This window comes from Camelus dromedarius, chromosome 35 (assembly GCF_036321535.1).
Source record: "Camelus dromedarius isolate mCamDro1 chromosome 35, mCamDro1.pat, whole genome shotgun sequence".
Lineage (NCBI taxonomy): Eukaryota > Metazoa > Chordata > Mammalia > Artiodactyla > Camelidae > Camelus > Camelus dromedarius.
In genome coordinates this window covers 3,741,484-3,759,452 of record NC_087470.1, presented here as the reverse complement: position 1 = coordinate 3,759,452, position 17,969 = coordinate 3,741,484, and the positions used below count along the sequence as shown (strand labels likewise).

Below are 17,969 nucleotides of genomic sequence, written 5' to 3'. Positions count from 1 at the left end.
GCAAGACATGAGGCCTAGGAGAGATTTGCTGCCGATTGCAAGGAGGACAGATCCCATGTCTCAGTCTCCCCTCCTGTAAAATGAAGTGGCTTGACTGGATTCTTTCCTCTTCTAAGATGAGTTTCCATGAGCCTGTGTCTTTTGTTTATATTCAGGAGTATTAGCAATATCAGATTAAATACTGAGTTACCGTCGCTTCCCCCGAAGCAAAGTGCAGTGTGTGCTACAGAAGCTTTTAGTTATCTGATTCTCGTTTCTGATCCTACAGGCAATTTTTGTGTTGCATGCTTCCTGGCAACCTGGAAGGTCTTTTTAGCCATAGGTGGCGCTTGTTGCACCTTCTTACCATCTTAATTTTCCTGTTTGTTAAAGAAGGCTTAAACAACGTTATTTTGTTTTGATTTCTTTGCTTGATGCTTCAGAATAGCACAATGTCCATTATGTCTGTCTACCTGTAAAAATTGTTCTGCTTATATTTTAGTTTTATTCTGTCATCTCGCTGTGAACATCTCAGACTTGCTGTGTAAACAATGGCAAAATCGGACTTTTCTTCCAGTGTTAGAAACCAGTGAGCCGGGAATTTATAAAACAGCTAGTAGCGGCCTCTGGAGCACCTTAAATCTGAAAAGTGTGCTGGGTTCCCTGAGTATTGATCCCGCTGCTCTGTGTTAATTGGTGGTAGGAGATTTGGTACATATAGGAAGGGGTGTAGTTTTTTGACTTGGGTTTGCGTGCACGTGCTGCCACTGAGCCATGTGAGCCTGAGTCAGTTCGTTCTGAGATTTTCCCTCGTCTGAGAGATTGGGACGTTGGTATCTGCTTTGTAGAATTGTGAAAATTAGAAATTATGTAAAGTGTTTACCACAGTGGGTATGTCAAGAGGGCTCATAATCCTTAGCTGCTGTTTGGTGTGAAGCCATCATTTTATAGTCTTTGTCAATTAATAAGAAACAGGAAAACAAGAAAAGCTGGTTTTATGATGAAAGATATTTGAGGAGGTTCCATAGTTCCTATACCCATAATTAAGCATCAGCAGAGTCAGAACTGTTACACAGTCACCCTGAACCAACGTTAAGCCACAGAATTTTTGTTATTTCATATATGTTGGGGCCTATGGGGATCCAATACTTATATGCATGTTGTCTCCAGCAGCCAACTGAGAGATGACACAAAAGAGTAGGCAGGCGATAAATGTCTTCTTACTGATGAAGCTACATTCTCCATGAACTTCAGGGCTGTGGGAAAATGTGTGTCATGATACTGTGTCCCAGAATTAGAGACTCACCCTGTCCCAGTTAACTCTGGGCCACAGCGAGCCTTCCCTTGAGAGGACCTGCCCCTTCATGCACAGGGCTGTCCTGACATGGAGCTGAGCATCCCAGGTGCTTCCCAATGGTGACCAACACTGGAGGGAAAGGTAGGGTTTCACATTCCCTGCTTGTCTCCCCGGACTCACACCTCACACTCTTAGTGTGACGAGGGCTAGCTGTGATCCAGTGGCCAGGGGTATGAAGGGAGAAGCACTCTCCATGGCCCAGAGGAGTTGGGAGGAGGCATCCCCTCCCTAGTTTAAACAGGTGGTGGGATGGAATGGGAGGGTGCTCCCCAAGAGTTTATAAAAGGAGAAATAAGGATTTTCTTTGGGACTTATACTAGCCAGGAAACACATAATATTATTAGAAGGGAGACTTGTAAATCACTTTTATATTAAGTTGACATTTGTTGAACACCAAAAATGTGCTACATTCTTTTCTGAGAGTTTTACAGAAATGAATCCTTCAATTTTCTCAACAAGTGAGTAAGGAAGGTTTGATTGTTATCCCAGTTTTACAGTGTGGAAATTTCGGCACGGAGAGGGTAAGTAAGTTGGCCAAGGTCACAGAGCTAGTAAGTGGCAGAGCTGGTATTTAAACCCTGGCTGTCTGGTTTTGAGGCTCCCAGCGATGGGCTTTGGGTGTTTAGAGGTATCTGCATCCCTGAATCTTTGTACCACTTTGCATCAGTTAGCCCAGAAATGACAGGGAAAGTAGAGTTACACAGGTGCTCACTATCATGTCTCAGCCACTGTCCACGAAGTGTGCACTGTCATTAGCGTTAATTATTTTCTAGGCAGTAGATCTGTTCGTATAACAGAAATTTAGTCCATTGAGTTAATCTACAAACCCTTCCTGCTCTGCTTCTGTCCATGGTTGCCATGTGACTGCCTGCCCGTGATTGGGCTGTGGAGGAGAAAATGTACTCATGGTTGAACTCTGATATTTCAGTCTGGTTTATAGTTTCACTTCTTCTGTTACATTAATAAGTTTCTGGTTTTCTTGCATCAGTGTGTCATGAGTTTGGTTAATGTGAAACCAGTCCATGGGAGCCCAGGGATGCTAAAGCTATAATTTCTGAGCACACTGTCGCACTTCTACCCGTGCAGACCTGGCTGGAGGATGTCCGCCTTCCTCACTGATTTCTCCAAACAGCAGGGTCCTCTCCCACCCCAGGATGTGAGGCTGGGAGCTCTATGAGTTGGCCAGTCGGTGGCCAAGTCCACCAATCAGAAAATGATGAAGTAGCCGGAAGTGGGTTTAATAGACGAAAAGGGCTTCCAGGTAGTCCGATGGGCTGTTCGAGTCCATTTGGTGAGAAGCTGTCCACTGTCTGTGGTTGAGCTGCTGCTTTGCTGTTGAAAAGTCTGGATTAGATGAAGGGATTTTAAAAAGGAGAAAGGAGTGATTTCAGGTGGTACGTCCACACTGGTGAGAAGTGATGGATGACCGACTGTGTGAGGCATAGACAGAGTCTTACAAACTTCATAAAACAGCTTTAAAAGCTCTGCCATTTGAGTGCACTTCATATGGGGTCCAGTTCATCACTGGTCGCGCTGAGAGGGCAAATAATTGATGATGGTGGAAAGGACACGGAGGCATCAAAAAGTCTCAGTCATGTTCCCTGTTTAAAGGATGTTGCACAATGTAATATATTTGAGCTGGTTTTTCACTGAACAATTTTTAGTGTTTTCTGGGACTCCCCAGTGCCCCAAGGCTCCATGCAGCTGAGTGTCCCCTCAGAGCAGCTCTGTCAGTGCTTGCCCTGGGCTGACGTGGTGTCGCGGGGAGCAGGACGGTCAGCGTCCACGGCTCCTCCGAGATCCGTCTCCTCATCCGCAGTGCCGGGTTGCTCATCCGTGTTTACTTAGTAGGTTAGCAGAGAATCACACGTGATGGTTGTCAGGTGTGATTTGTGATTGTCTCTGTGATTGGCATATAGTCAGTGTTTGATAGAAACCCTTGTTTTTTTAGTATAATTGTAGCAGCTAGATTGCAGTGGTTTTTAGTCTGTATTTTTTTATAACTTTATTCTTATTTTTAAATATGCACTTATTTTTATTTATTTTTTTGGAGGTATTGGGGATTGAAGCCAGGACATTGTGCATGCTAAGTAGGTGCTCTACAACTGAGTAATACACACCCTCCTTGTCTGCACTTGAAAATAAATATTGCAATACACAAAATAGATCTTAAACACCATCATGTGACCTAGTCTCTGTATAGACAATTGAACACGTATGCTATTTCAATAAGAATAAATGTTGTTGAGACATACATTTCTGAATCTGTTAATGTGCTTAAAAACGATCATAGGTAGTGATAAACACGAGTCTTTGATCCAGTACTTCTTAGGGTCTGTTTTGCCATCAATGGAAATTACATTCTACAGAGAAGGCTAATTGGGTCTCTTTGATATTTGGATGGTTTAGCAGATGATCAAGGCTTTCAAAAGCTGACAGAATTGTATTTTAAACTAACTACAAAGTTATCTTCTAGAAGTTGGAATTCCTAAGCTTGTGAAGTGTCCAGTAATCCAGGGGGTATGTGTCTGTGTCTGTGTGAACGTTTGTGTGTGTGATTTCAGGAAGGTAGAAATAAGTTCCATATAGACTTCTGATACCTTTCTCCTCAAGTTCAAGGTGTAGGCATATATTTACACAAATAAATTGATATTCTTTTGTCATTTGGCATATTGGGAATAAGAGGTTGTCATACTTGTTTCAGAAGGGTTGGGGAGCATGAGCTTAGAAAACGGGAGGAGAAAGAGGCCGGGAGGCACTTCACACTCTGTGCAGGATTTGAGGAACAGTAGCTTTTCTTTTTTCTTCTAAAGCAAACTGGCGCTGAATTGTAACATACTATTACTCAGAATTGCTTTTCTGATCAGATACAAGTGCCTCAGATTTTTGAAGGCAACAAGAATGGTGAAATGTGTTTTAGCAGTTATCTTTAAAAGTAGTTTTATTTTTCAAGTAAAAGGCTATAGCCTGTTCTTTCTTCCAGCGGTACAAGACATGCATATTAATCTATGTACATGATCTGTGTGCTTAGTTTCTTTGGTTTTTTTTTTTTTTTTTTTTTTGAAATGCTTGTTTCATTGTGGTTTGAATGAATGTTTAAAATTTCTGGATTTTGATCTTTAGAACATGCTGATTTATGAGAACCGTTAAAAACCTGATTGTTCTTTGGTCCTTGTTTGTTGGGGCACCCTATTGAATTCTGTTGTCTTTTAAAGAGGGAAATGCTTCCTCTAGCCTGTAGATCATTAAGTGAATGGTTTGCAGTGTGCCTTTAAAATTCTTTGAATGCATTGAGCATGTTTGTCCAGTGAATTTTGAATTGACTCATTGTAATGACTTTGCTTTTGTTTTGTGGCTTTTGCTCCTCTCCACAAGAATTTGAATTCTCTGTGGCATTTTGTATACGTGTTATTAACAGGGGAAAAAATTTTGCATTTTTTACAGAGCTGGGTTTTCCTATCCCCTCTGAATGCCATCTATACTTGATACAATAAAAATCTGTTATTGCAGTGCATAATTATTTCATAAACTATTTTTTGGCATAATCAGAAACAATGACAAAGAATGATAAAAAAATACAAAAACCTTCCTTCCTTTGAAGAATAGAAATGAGGTGGTCAGGCTCACGCCTGCTTTGTGCCTGACCCACTTACTCTCATTTCATTGTGTATCATGATTCGGAGATGGAGTTGCTTCAGGTTTGTAGATTTTTGTTTTAACATTTGTGTTGAATTCTTTCTCCAGGCTGATGTTTCCTGTTGTGTTTGTGGAAAGAGTAGAAGGGAAACAGATACTTTGTTTTGTTTTCAGGAGTCCTGAGTTGATGAGAAAATTGTTGAGGGTGGGCTGAGGAAAAGAGTGACACTCCCTCTCCTCCCGGCTGAAATTGATAAACAAATAAATCAATTAAGTGTATCGATATTTGACCAATAGTAGTTAGCGAGCCCAAAATGGATAGATATGCCCAATGGAAATTACTGAGTTGACCTGTAGAATTATGTGCTTTACCAAGTAGAAGCAGCTTAGAGCAATCAGAAAAATCAGTAATATGATGAGATATAAAAGGGATATCATATCTTTTATTTCTGAAACTTTTCTACGGTAAGTTGTGTAGAGCTAAAATTAAGTTTCAAGCACCAGGATTTAAGAGTGTGGGTGGTTCTTTAGGATCGTTATTCACGGATGTGCCTAGACCCTGCTAGAGTGTCTGAAGATGGCAGGAAAAGACCCAGAGGCAGGATTTGTCATCCTAGGGTGTCCTCCATAATGGTTCCATGTGAAAGCCCATGATTGGTTTAACAAACTGTAGCACACACCAGCCTGCTGTGAACTTTGATAAAAAAAAAATATGCTTAGAAACTGCTTTGCAAGCAAGTGCCTGTGCATCCTCACACCAGTCTCCTTGCCTTAAAAAGCAGAGAAAATGCTTTCCTTGCATAGTTGAGGTTTTAGATATCACTCTGCTGGTTGCAAAGCAAGGACCGTGGCCCTCAGCAATAAACGCTGGGCTTGTGTGCTGTTAGATAGTCTATTATCCCCAAAACAAGGACCTGGCTGGTCTGGTGGTCTGCTTTGTAATTCACATATCTAAAAATGTATCTTGTTCCCCTCACCCCATGACTTCCCTAAAGATACACTAATCCTTTGTACTCATTGTGGATTTTACAATCTCTGCCTCATCCCGTCTTTCCCGAAGTTCCTCCTTACTATCTCACAACTGTTGATGAATTTTTCCTTTGATTATACACAATAAATATGGGAGCATTTGAGAGGCTCGTGGAGTTGGCTCCCTACTCCCTCTCGATTTCCTGGCTTTTTACACAGAGTCTTGAATAATCATTCCGTGCTGGTAAGACTTCTGCCAGCCAGATGCCACAGTTCCAGGTGAGAAGTATGCAGGCTTTATCTCTCCTACCCGAGGGAGAGAGAGGAGAGAATTGAGATATGCTCCGCCGTGGTCACTTCTTGCCCCAGAGCAACTGCAGTTCACCTGAAGCTTTCTGGCCTCTGCTAAGATGGCCTCTGTCCCAGGACTGACTGCAGCCTTTTCTTCCCTTGTCAACATTTCCTTTCAGAAGTTGGTCTCTTCTCTGCAATTCCACCCTGGCAGATGTGATGGTGGTCAGCGTGCTGGTGGGCAGTCATTTGGGGACTCCCAGGAGCCATGCTGATTCTCCTGAATCTCTCAATCGGGGTTACAGAACAGTCGAGAACCGAAGGAAGCCCATTCACGTGAGGTCAACAGAGCATTACATCACTTTCATTTTATTATTGAATTTTCAGTAGAGAAATTATTTGTAGCAAACTGTTCCAGATTTTCCGCCGCCTGCTTTCCTCATCACCACTTCCTTGCTGGCTCTGGTGCTTGTTTTACAGACCAGGTTTCTTCTCTGGTCATTTCTAGCAGCTTGGCTTGCAGAATCCTTGATCTGCATTTGAAGCAGAATGCTTCTTTTTGATGTGAAACTAATTTTCCTATTTCTGAATATTTCGTGTACTCTCAGCAACTGTTTCAAGTGAAATGCTCTTGTCCAATTTCGGTTAACTCACATTTGCTGATCTCCTGCTTTCATGCTGAGGGCAGTTTCTTCTTCCTGTAATAAAATTTAGCAATTTGCATTTACTATGGGAAGGTACTGGCCCGAGGTGCTTTTTTTCTTAACAATTTTAATACAATTCACCCATTAAAATATACAGCGGTTTTTACTCTATGCCCAGAATTGTGCATCCCATTCAATCTTAGAACATTTTCTTCCCCCCAACAGGAAGCCCCGTATGCATAAGCAGATATTTCCATCTTCCCCATCGTCCCCCAGCCCCAATGAGCCACTCTTCTCTCTCTGTGTATTTGCCTGTACTGGACATTTCATTTAAATCGAGTCACTTCATGTAAGTGGAACCGTCTATTGTGACTGACTTCTTTCACACTGAGTAACGTTTTCAATGTTTGTCCACGTTGTGGCCTGTGTCAGTACTCTATGCTTTGCTATTGCTGAATAATATTCCACTGTATGGCTGGGCCCCACTGTTTACCCATTCATCAGGTGATAGGCATTTGGGTTGTTTCTGCTTTTTGGCTGTGATGAGTAGTGTCGCCGCGAACATTCCTTTAGGAGTTTTTATGTGGACATTTGTTTTCAGTTCTCTTATGTGTGTGCCCAGACAGCAGAATTGCTGGGTCATTCAGAAACCAAATGTTCAACTCCCTGAGGACCTGCCAGCCTGTTTACCAAAGTGGCCACGCTGTGTTACGTCCTCACCAGCAACTGCTGCCTGCTCCGCTTCCTCTGTGTCCTCATTAGTGCTTGTTATTTTTTTTTTTAATATAACCTATTGTTGTGGGTGTGAAACGGTTTCTTCTAGTGGTTTTGACTTGATTTCCCTTAGAGCTAATGATATTGAACATCGTTTCATTGTGCTTATTGGCCATTTGTATATTTTCCTTGAAAAATACCTTTTCAGATCATTTATTCACCTTTTAATTGAGTTGCCTTTTTATTGTTGAGTTGTAGGGTTTTTTTTTTTTTCATTTGGAGATACAAATTCCTAATCAGATAAATGATTTGAAAAAATTTTCTCCTGTGTATTGGTTTTTCACTCTCTGGATGGTGCCCTTTGAAGCAAAGTTTTAAATTTTGATGAACTCCAATTTATCTCTGTTTTCTTTGTTCCTTGTGCTTTTGGGGTATTATATAAAATCTGAGGTATTTTATTTAAAATTTTATATATAAAATAACTTAATTCGTAGGACCGTTCTAGGAGATGGGTGCGGTTGTTGTCCCCAGTCTATGGATAGGAGACTGAGATGCAGAAAATTTCACTGACATATCAGTGTCACAGCTACCCAGTGCTGTGGGAGTTCAGACCCTCATGTTTGTCCCCAACATCTGTGCTTTTCACCAACATGCTCCACTCCTTCCTGGAATCGTTAATGAAAAACTGTTTCCGTTTTTGATTTCTTGTTAGTTTGTTTTCTCTTTGGGGACCTCATCTCCTCATTTTCCTTTCGGATATCAGTGTAGATTTATTTTAGGTCTCATGTAGGCAGAAGTATTGCTTTCAGTTAACTTCTTTATTACTCAATCTCCGGTTATGATTGTTGTTATTTGACCTAATCAAGTCATGCTTAACTCTTTCCTGCTCATGACACTGAAAAGAGTCATGACTTACAGCATGCTCAAAGAAGAAAGTACTTGATTGATTTCATCTTGCTACCCAATCAAACCAATCAAATAAAAACCCAGTGTTGACACAGATTATATGCCCTCCAGAATAGTGTCACTGTCTTCCTTGTGTTTCATTTGTTTGGTCACAGTGTCTGGATAGCGCCTTGCTGTCCAGCAGTTTTGTGAGGATACGGTGCTCGTGAATCATTGTAAGGACAGAATTTTGACAACAGACTATGTTGTTCATTTCACAAGGGAAAAGATAATATAGAAATACTGCTCAGATCTATTTTAAAATTAAGCTTGGAATTTTGAGAAGAATTCAAGAAACCATACAAAGATCTTTTTCACTAATTTTAGATCTATCTTAGACACATTATGGTTACATAGAAGAGTAACTTATCAACTAGATTTGACAAGAGGTGTGTATTGATTTTTTGTTTTAGTTGAAATATTCTATCTGAGATAAAGTAATCAGTGCCTATAAATGCACAAATATGTTTGTATTTCTATGTAATATGGGAGCAGACTTCATATGTTTCTATATAATATATATGACTGTGTGTTTTAATCTGTCTGTCAGTGTTTTTATAGTTTTTCAGCAATGTTGTAACTTGAGAATTGTTCTAAGAAAATCACCCCAGATTCTAGTGCAGTTTGTACTGTGTATCCTGTCTTATGCATGGGATTCCACTGTCCCCTCAGGGAGGAATTTCCTCTCCTATTGAGTTAGTAGCAGATTTAAAGGAACTGTGATTTCTAGGCCTTTGCTCTCCATGTGTTTGCAGTTGGCTGTCAATCACGATATTCCCTTTCTTGAGTTTTCATTGTTCAATTAGAATTTTTGAAAATAAGTGTTGATATGTTGTATTTGTCTCCCTGGAAACTTGATATGTTTGTGCTTTTCAGTTTTCAATTTATGAAAAATGTAAATGCACCCTTTTTTTTAAGTAGTCCTTTTTCAATAGATATTTGTTTATCTCTTTATAGTTAAAATAATTTTTTCCCAATGAATGAATCGTTGTGCATGTTTTAAAAGATACCTTAATTTTTATTTTTCTTATTCTAACAGGTTTATTCGTTGTAGAGAATTTAGAAAATAAGGATAAACACAGTAATAAGTTAAAATGGCCTCTAATCTCACCTGGAGATACAGTTGTAAGGTTTGAAATTGAGAATTACAAGTCCTCTCACGTTGTTCTTCTTTTTCAAGTACGTTTTGGTTACTGAGACCCTCGAATTCCCATATGAATTGTAGCAGCAGCTAGTCAGTTACTGCAGAGGAGCCCACTGGGATTATGATCGAGACCACGTTGAATATATGGATCGCTCTGTGGAGCACTGACATTCCAAGAGCACTGTCATCTGATCCAGGAATGTGCGTGGTGTGTCTGTCCAGGTATTTAGGTCTTCTTTAATTTTATTTCAACAATGTGTAGAGTTTACATAGTATTATTTTACTTTATTTTTTCCCTTTATACTGAGTAAAAATGTGCAAGGTACCAGAATGAGAACTGTATTATAGCCCCGCCACTTGCTGCTAACATGGACGCTGCGGTCTTTCTTTGCCCTCTGTAAAATCTTGCACAAAATAGGACCTAAGTAACTCTTTCTTGAATGAATGATTTTATGATTGCTGAATGATGCTTGAGAATCCTTGTGATGATATCTTTTTCCCAGACTTTCCCCTTTTCTTAACTATGCCCTTTCCCTTCCTTTCCTCCAGCCTGGGTTTCAGCCTGCCTGTGGCATTGATTTTCCCTATCTGTGGACTCTTCCTTTCACTAGTTCACGATAATGTTACATATGGGCTGTGGAAACTTGCTAGATGTCAAGAAAGAGCCAATCCATTGCATGCTAGTATTTTTAGTGTGTGGTATTCTTTTATCGATTGAAATTAAATCAGGCTGACCCCCTGAGCTCTTTTCACCTTCCTATACATGATACTGCTCTGGTTGCTGCATGTGCCCTTCCCCCAGACTTGGTTTTGGAGTTGAGTAAGTCACCATAACTGGAGACCTCTCTTTAAAAGATGAAGAGGATATTTGATCCTTCTCCCTGGTTGGGGACTTGGATGAGATGAGGTAACAGATAAAGAATGGAACCCCAGCTCATTCTGACCACTGCTCTTTCCGTTCCTTTCTCCAGGGGAAGAGAGTACAATTCAAAAATATAAAGATTGTGAGCTAAAGAGATAGGCAAGACAACCGATCATTTATTAAATGTCCTTTCATGCCAGAAACAAATGTATTATACACAAAATAAGCACACAAAGCACGGTAGAACCGTGATAACAAACGTGGGTCCGAGTTCGAGTCCTGCTCTGGAATGATCAGTCCTGTGAGATGGAGAACTGGTAGGCCGGCTTAGCGTCTCTCGGACTAGTTTTCGGTCCTGCAGAGACGGGGCTCGCTAGGCGTCCCCCCCATAGAGGTGCTGGGGGGTGTAACTGACACACGTGGGCAGCCCTAGCACAGCTGCTCGTTCCTCATAAGTGCAGGAGAGCATAGCTTTTGCGGTTACGGCTTTATGACCGCCCCGTGAAGACTCTCAGTGCTCCTAAGGGATGCCTTGTGGTTTGGAGATGGGATTCTCATTTCTGTAAATACCCAAGGATTGTGTAATTGGGCCCTGCTGATTTGAATCTATTCTTTAGAAAGTACATATTGTAGATATATTTTTCAAGCATGCATGCTTTTTTCTTTTATTATTTATAGTTCTACCCTCTCATCTCTTGGTGTGACTTTTCATGGAATCCAGGAAACAGCCCTAAGCCACCTGCCTCTTCACACGTCTCCGTGGCGGTTTTCTTCCCTGACTAGAAGAGGGTTCTGCATAGGGAATTTTCTTTGTTCCCCTTTTCTTGGAGTCTCTCTGTCTGTCTGCCCACCTCTCACCTGTCCAACTGTCCATTTCTCTACCCACTCATTCTTCTGACTTGTTCCAAAAAGCATTTCAGGCAGCTTACAGAAGAACAGATACCAAATAAGCAGGTGAGAAAATGGGGCCAAGTTCATACAGTGAGGCTAGGAGGCGAGCCTGTGTGAGGGTGGCAAGCATGAGAGACACGCGTCTGCCCTGTGACTTATAAGATCGACAGCAACAGTGTGCCTGAGGCTCCCAGCAGACACAGGGAAACAGGGTGTGTGGGAGATGCTCACTGGCTGTGAAATAAATAAGTGGCTGAGGAGAAGCCCAGCCTTTCCAGCTACTAAGGCTTAGGAGAATATTTTGAGTGTCTTCCAAAATCAGACTATTTCATCTTTTCCTTTTTCAGAGTTCTATGTATAGTTGGTTACATTCTATACATGGAAATTTCTCCAAAACTGCTTCCCACGTGTGTCCCATGGCTCGGAATGGGGTGGTTCTGCTCATTGACGGGTGTTGGCCAGAAACCGAAAATGACATCCTCCAAGAAGCCTGGGATTTGTCAGTTATGTTTTGTCAGTGCTGATGACTTCAGAAAATGCTTTCACAGTTCCTCTCCATCTGAGGCGGCAGCATGCTCTCTTAGCAGCATCAGGAGCTCAGGGCCACGGGATGGTGGGGGTGACTGCACTGCCTTCAAGACAGCTGAGTTAGTCACTGCAGGCGTGGTGCTTTCACGTAGTGCATTTCATGTTCTTTAATAGGCTTCAACAGGGAGTTAATTGAGTTAATTAACATGTAATAAATATGATGCTTTGTTGTAAAGACAGTTATAGGCAGAATATAAGCTGTGAAGACTTTAAAAAATGTTTCATTACTTAAATTTCAGCAGGGAAGATTTAGTTTATCTTATTTATGCCTCTCTTTAAAAGTAACAAAGAAACAAGACAGAAAAAGCAGAGGATGATTTCTGTTCTTCCTCTCGGCATGCAGGTGCCCTCACCTCCAGTGGCATCCATCCAGACACCAGCACTGACACTGGCCGTGCTCAGAACTGCCTCAGCCCTGAAGATACAACTGACAAATAGAAGGGGGCCATGCCCTGTTACAGCAGGTGCTCTCAATTTGTGGGTCCTTATGTAACTGTGCGTTGTTATTCAGGATCGCCCATTCTACATTGTGTGACGCTGCTGCGGTGTCTCCTAGTTATTTATTTATGTAAGTACTCATGTATTTTCTCCAATGCATGGTACTAGACATCTAAAAATGATTTTTTCAGATGAAAAATAATGTGTATTTAATATAATAAGTCTGAAAAAAGGGGCAAAATAGGGTATCCTTGTCCCACTACTCAGAGACAGTAATTAACACTTTAACTTCTATTTTCTGTTCTTTTCTTCAGTGTGTATCACCTCTGTCATAAAAACCAGCGATCACTCTGTGCCTGTTTACTGTGTGGAGACCTCCATTTTCCATTCGGCTTATTACATGTTTTTCTGCAATATTCTATCTCCCCTGGCATGATTTTTAATGACCAGTATAGCATTCTGTCTTGTGGAGGCATCGTCCATTTTACTTCGGACTTAAATAAACTTTTAAATTCAAGTATACTTAACTGAAATACTGAAAAGGGAACTGTGGTGGTACTTAAAGGCCCCTAACTCCCTTCCCCTTATTTCCTGAGTGTAAAAGCTGTTGACAATGTGGTGTATATATTTCATGACCTTTATGCCTATGACATATATATATATACCCATAAATACATACATACCTACATACATACACGTATATGAGAAATCTATGTATATGTGTGTATATATATGCTTTATTGAAAAATAAGACCGTACTATATGTGTTCTGCAGCTCGCTTTATTCACTCACGGGTATATCATAGACGTCCTCCCACTCCAGACTCACCTGGTCCTTTCAGATAGAATGGAGGGGTCTCCTGATGTGCAGGTGTGGTCTCTTGTGGAAGGAGACCTTTGGTGGGAGAGTGATGTGGACAAGGCCCTGGACAATGCCGAATCGCCGGCCCCTTCAGAGCCCACGTCTCGCCGTGATTTACCGCATCATTTTCTTGATGTTGGACCCTTAAGTTTTCTCCATTTTCCACTTTCAGAAAGGATGTTTGACTGGCATCCCTCTTGTACAAACATACCTGTGATCTTGTATGAGTATTCCTTTAGTTAAGGCTTCTGGAAATTTTGTCCCTGGATGTGATATTTACATTCATCACAGGCTCCTTTCAAGTGACTCTAGAAATTGCTTCTCCAGTGGGGAATGAAAATCTGTAGAATAACTTATGTAACCAATTCTCTATCACAGGATATGATTTCACTTCAGCTTTTCATCCCACCATTGTAAACAGTGCTGTGTAAATGCTCTGATGAGTACATCTTTTGAACTGATTTTTTTTCTAAATGAAATGATTCCTAGAAGTTGAGTTGATTCTGTGTGTACACACGTTTTTCAGAGTTTACATATCCATTGACATGTCGTCCTCCAAAATGTCGCTCACAGTTTGTTCTCTCACAGATGGACACTAGCTAGAATATCTTTTACAAATATTTGCCGATATGATAAGCAAAATTGCTTTTTCATTGTTTTAGTTTGTATTTGATGACCAGTGAGTTATTGAGCATTTTTCACTCATTAGTCATCTGACTTTTTAAAAGTGAATGATCCCTTTTGTCCTTTGCACACATTTAAGTGAGGGAGCTTCTTGTTGCTTTGTGACAGCTCTTTGTATGTTATGAACATTAACCCCTTGTCTTCATCAACATGTATCACAGAGCTTTTTCTGTCATTTCTTGCCTTTCATTTTGTTCAGTAGGTTTTTTATTTTCGTTGTGGCTCAAAATATTCTTAAGATAGTAAATGTCTTCCTTTTGGGTTTTATCTTTGTTATTATTCTTAGAAATACTTTCTTATAATGGTATAAATCTCTTATGTAGGTTTATTTAATGTCTAAGTTGGAGATGATAATAGTACTTGTTATAGTGAGGAGAACTTGAATTAATATGAGCAAAGAGTTGTATTTGCTGTTATTAGTATTTTAATATTTAAACAACTATCTGTAATTTTTTTTGTGGTCATTATGACAGGAATAGAATTTGTTCTTTCCAGGTGATTCTCTGATTGTCCCAGGAGAATTATTGAATTCATACTTTGCTCTTTGATTTGAAATCCCACATGCACAAAATACTTATGTACACTAGAGTCTCTTTTTGAGCTCATGCTATATTTCTGTCAATCTTACTTCCTTAATCCAGCGCCATATCTTACATATTGTAAAAATTAATTATTATCTGACAGTGTGATTTTTTTTGTTCTTTTCTTCCATCCCAAACTTTCTTGGCTATTATTATGACTTTATTATTCCTGAAGAATTCTAAAATATTTTGTTCAAGTTAAAAAAAAGTCAGATAAGAGTATTCATGGGATTTTTATTAAGTTTTGAATTATTTTTAGGAGAACTTACATCTTTACAAAACTGTTTTCCTCCATGCAATATGTTGATGTCTCTACATTCACACCTCTTATTTACCCCTCAGTACAGTCCTGTAGTTTTCTCCATGTACAACATGGGCATTAATTTTGAGTTTATTCCAGATTATTGTTGATGTTTTTGTTAATTTTGTAAGTGAGAATTTTTTGCTATTATATTTTTTAACTGTTTAAACTGACACCTAGGAAGGCAGATTCGGTTTGTAAATACTCACTTTGTAACAAATCATTTAAAATTGTAAGTATTAAGTAATTGTTCGAGGATCCTTTCTTTTGTGTTTTTAAAAATTTGTTTCCAATATTATCAAAATGGTCATAGCTAAGAAGTATAGGTGTGGAGACAGATGGAGAGAGGTAGTGTGGCTCATGTACAAACTGTGAGCACTTTCATGGCTGCCTTTAGGCTGGAGAAGCCCCAGAAGAGCCCAGGTTAGACCAGGGGTGGCTTTGTATGCACTTGAAAGCCAGCTTTCCTACCTGTATGGTGAAGCCTGGTGGGCGTGGCAGGTAGATGATCAAGGTCTGGTCAAGGTCATTGGCTGCACAGAGCGCTGTGTCTGTGAGAACTGGAGTCCATCGCCATGGGAAATGCTTGGCGCCAGGAACACTGCAGGGGAGCTGGGGAGTCTGTGTGTTAAGGATTTTCCAGTCCTGGGAGTGGGAAGATCAGACTCTGCATTCAGATCTGAGTTTGAATTCATCCTCTCTTATTTACTGGTCCTCTGACTTTTGTCAAGTTATCTACCCTCTTTGAACTCCTATTTTCTTATCTCTCAAAATAGGAGAATTACGGCCTGCTGCTAGAGTGTTTGATCAGGGTAAATGATTTGTTTCTATAAGATGCCACGTACAGTCACAAGCTCAGTGAGAAATGGGCTGTCACCTCTTCATCTGCAACTCAGTGCTCGACAGGACATCGGGGCAAAGCCAGTCCGTAATTTGTTTGTGATGCAATGAGGAACAAAATTAATGTCTTGCCTTTCCCTTGCAGTATTCTTACTCCTTTGCTTCATTTACTTCTTTCCTCCTTTCCTTTTCCCTCCTCCACCAAAAGATCCTGAGACTCTCTCAGAAAACTAGATTCAAATTACTTTAAAGGGTGTCTCATCCTCATGATATGACAGTAACATAAAAAAAATCTGTACAGATCCCAGACGTCATTGTATTTGATTTACACACACACATGCACACCCACACACACACACAATCAGCCTACCTACAACTTGCTGAGGGAGAAGGACCAATTTTTCTGAGTTTTCATTCACTGAGCGTGAGAGCAAAGTCTCTTACGCAGACTTTCACCTTGCTTAGTGCATGGTGTTTTTAATTGGATTTCTGCTTTGTGGCCATAGAACTATTCTTATAGAAGAGAGTTTGTGGAGACATAGACATTCTGCTGAGATATTGGTGTCAACATATTTGAGTTGGAAAGGACTTAGGACAGCATAGAGTCGTAAATTTTTATGGGTGAGAATCCATGATGGTGTAACTTGGACAAGAACCTGGGTCTTCTGTCTTCGTGTCCACGTAGATGAAGAGGCAACAGGGCGGGAGATGGCAGGGATCCTTCTTGCTTGAGTTCCAGGGTCTTGCTAGTTTTCATTGCTCAGCTGTCTTTAGTTTAGGTCCGTGTGGCCTCTCATGGGAAGGTCACTCTGTCCTGAAAGACTGAGTTTCTAATCAGCAAAAAGCCCTGGACCCACTCATATTTCCCAGAGTTTTTCTGCTGTCCTGCTGACAGTTTATATAAATGATACCTAAGAAACTACTGGATATAAAATCCTTATTGTTATCATTTGCCCTCAAGTTCCATAGTAATGGGGTGCTGTCTCAGGCTGTCTAAGGCTAGATCTGAACAAAGATAGGGTGATAGGCTGTGCTGCTGGACCCTTCCCATTCGAAAGGGATTTCCAACTTAGTTTTTAGAATCAGACAGATGAGTTCAAATCTTGCCTTTACCAGTTATTAGCTTTGTGAACTTGGGGAAGAAACTGTACTTGTTTGTGTCCAATTTTCTTTATCTGTAAATAAGTTCAGTATTTACTTTAGGGTTTTTGTTTTAGAACTGAATGAGCTAATTTCCTCATTTATACCTAAAATACTGATCGCGTGGTTCTATGCTGGTGCCTTGGTAGAAGATTACTAAGGGACTCAACAGTGAGAATGCAGGTAGGGGACCCCTGGATCATAGATCTTATATTCCAGGATATGCTTGTAAAAGACTGGATGTGCAGTGGATTTTTAGTAAATATCCATTCCTTTCCTTATCCACATTGATTGTGTATATATCTTTGTACAATATATGAACAATTTTTTATTGCAATTTAAATATCTTTGTAGTATTTATATTATGTAGCTATAACAAAATACGTGAAATAAAATGATTTGTCTTTTATTTTCTTTTCAATATGCAAAACAAAATAAAATAGAAAAGAAAAAAAGGTTTTGAAGGAGTAGAAATAATTTTATTTCTGTGGAATCAATTCCCTATGTTAGGTTTTTTAGTTGTGTTGTTAATAAGCATATAAAATTGATAGGTTGTGACTTCAGTGTTGATAGCTAGGTGAGTGTAGTTTCTTTTTGTGGTTGTCTTTGATGAATTATTTGCACTAGATCATAAATGATGTGCATGTTACATATTGGAAACGAGGAAAAAGTGGAGACATACTACCTCCAATGCAGTCATCTTGTTACCAAGTCGAAACTCCTACTGCTTGCTGTATGACAGGCCAATAAATCGGGAGATTGAGGTTTTGGAGCAAGGAATAGTGACTTTATTTGAAAAGCTGGCAGACCCAGAAGATGGCTGAATGACATGCTGGAGAACCGTCTCCCCCAAGTCAGAAATCAGTCCACTTTTATACTAAAAAGGGGCGGGGATGCCCTGTTGATACTAAAAATTCTCTGGATCACCTGTCTTACTTGTTTGTTATGATACAGGAAGTGTTTTCCCTTCATTGCTCATTCCCATACCTAGAATCACACTATTACAATTACTTTATTCAGGGTTATAAATTTTTTCTATTTCTTCAAGATGTTTAGCCATCATCAATTTTGTAGGCCTAGTTACACTTTGGGAAATGTAACAG

At 40.1% G+C, this 17,969-nt stretch overlaps 1 protein-coding gene across 2 annotated transcripts in view; it reads left to right on the top strand.

Moving 5' to 3' along the window:
• Window positions 1-17,969, top strand: part of LOC135319942 (uncharacterized) — a 140,285-nt gene that overhangs the window by 101,766 nt on the left and 20,550 nt on the right. For both annotated transcript variants that reach the window (XM_064482273.1, XM_064482272.1), the window contains 2 exons: window positions 9,716-9,901; window positions 11,780-12,588. The gene's annotated coding sequence lies outside the window, so the exon portion shown is untranslated. The remainder of the gene's footprint in view (window positions 1-9,715; window positions 9,902-11,779; window positions 12,589-17,969) is intronic.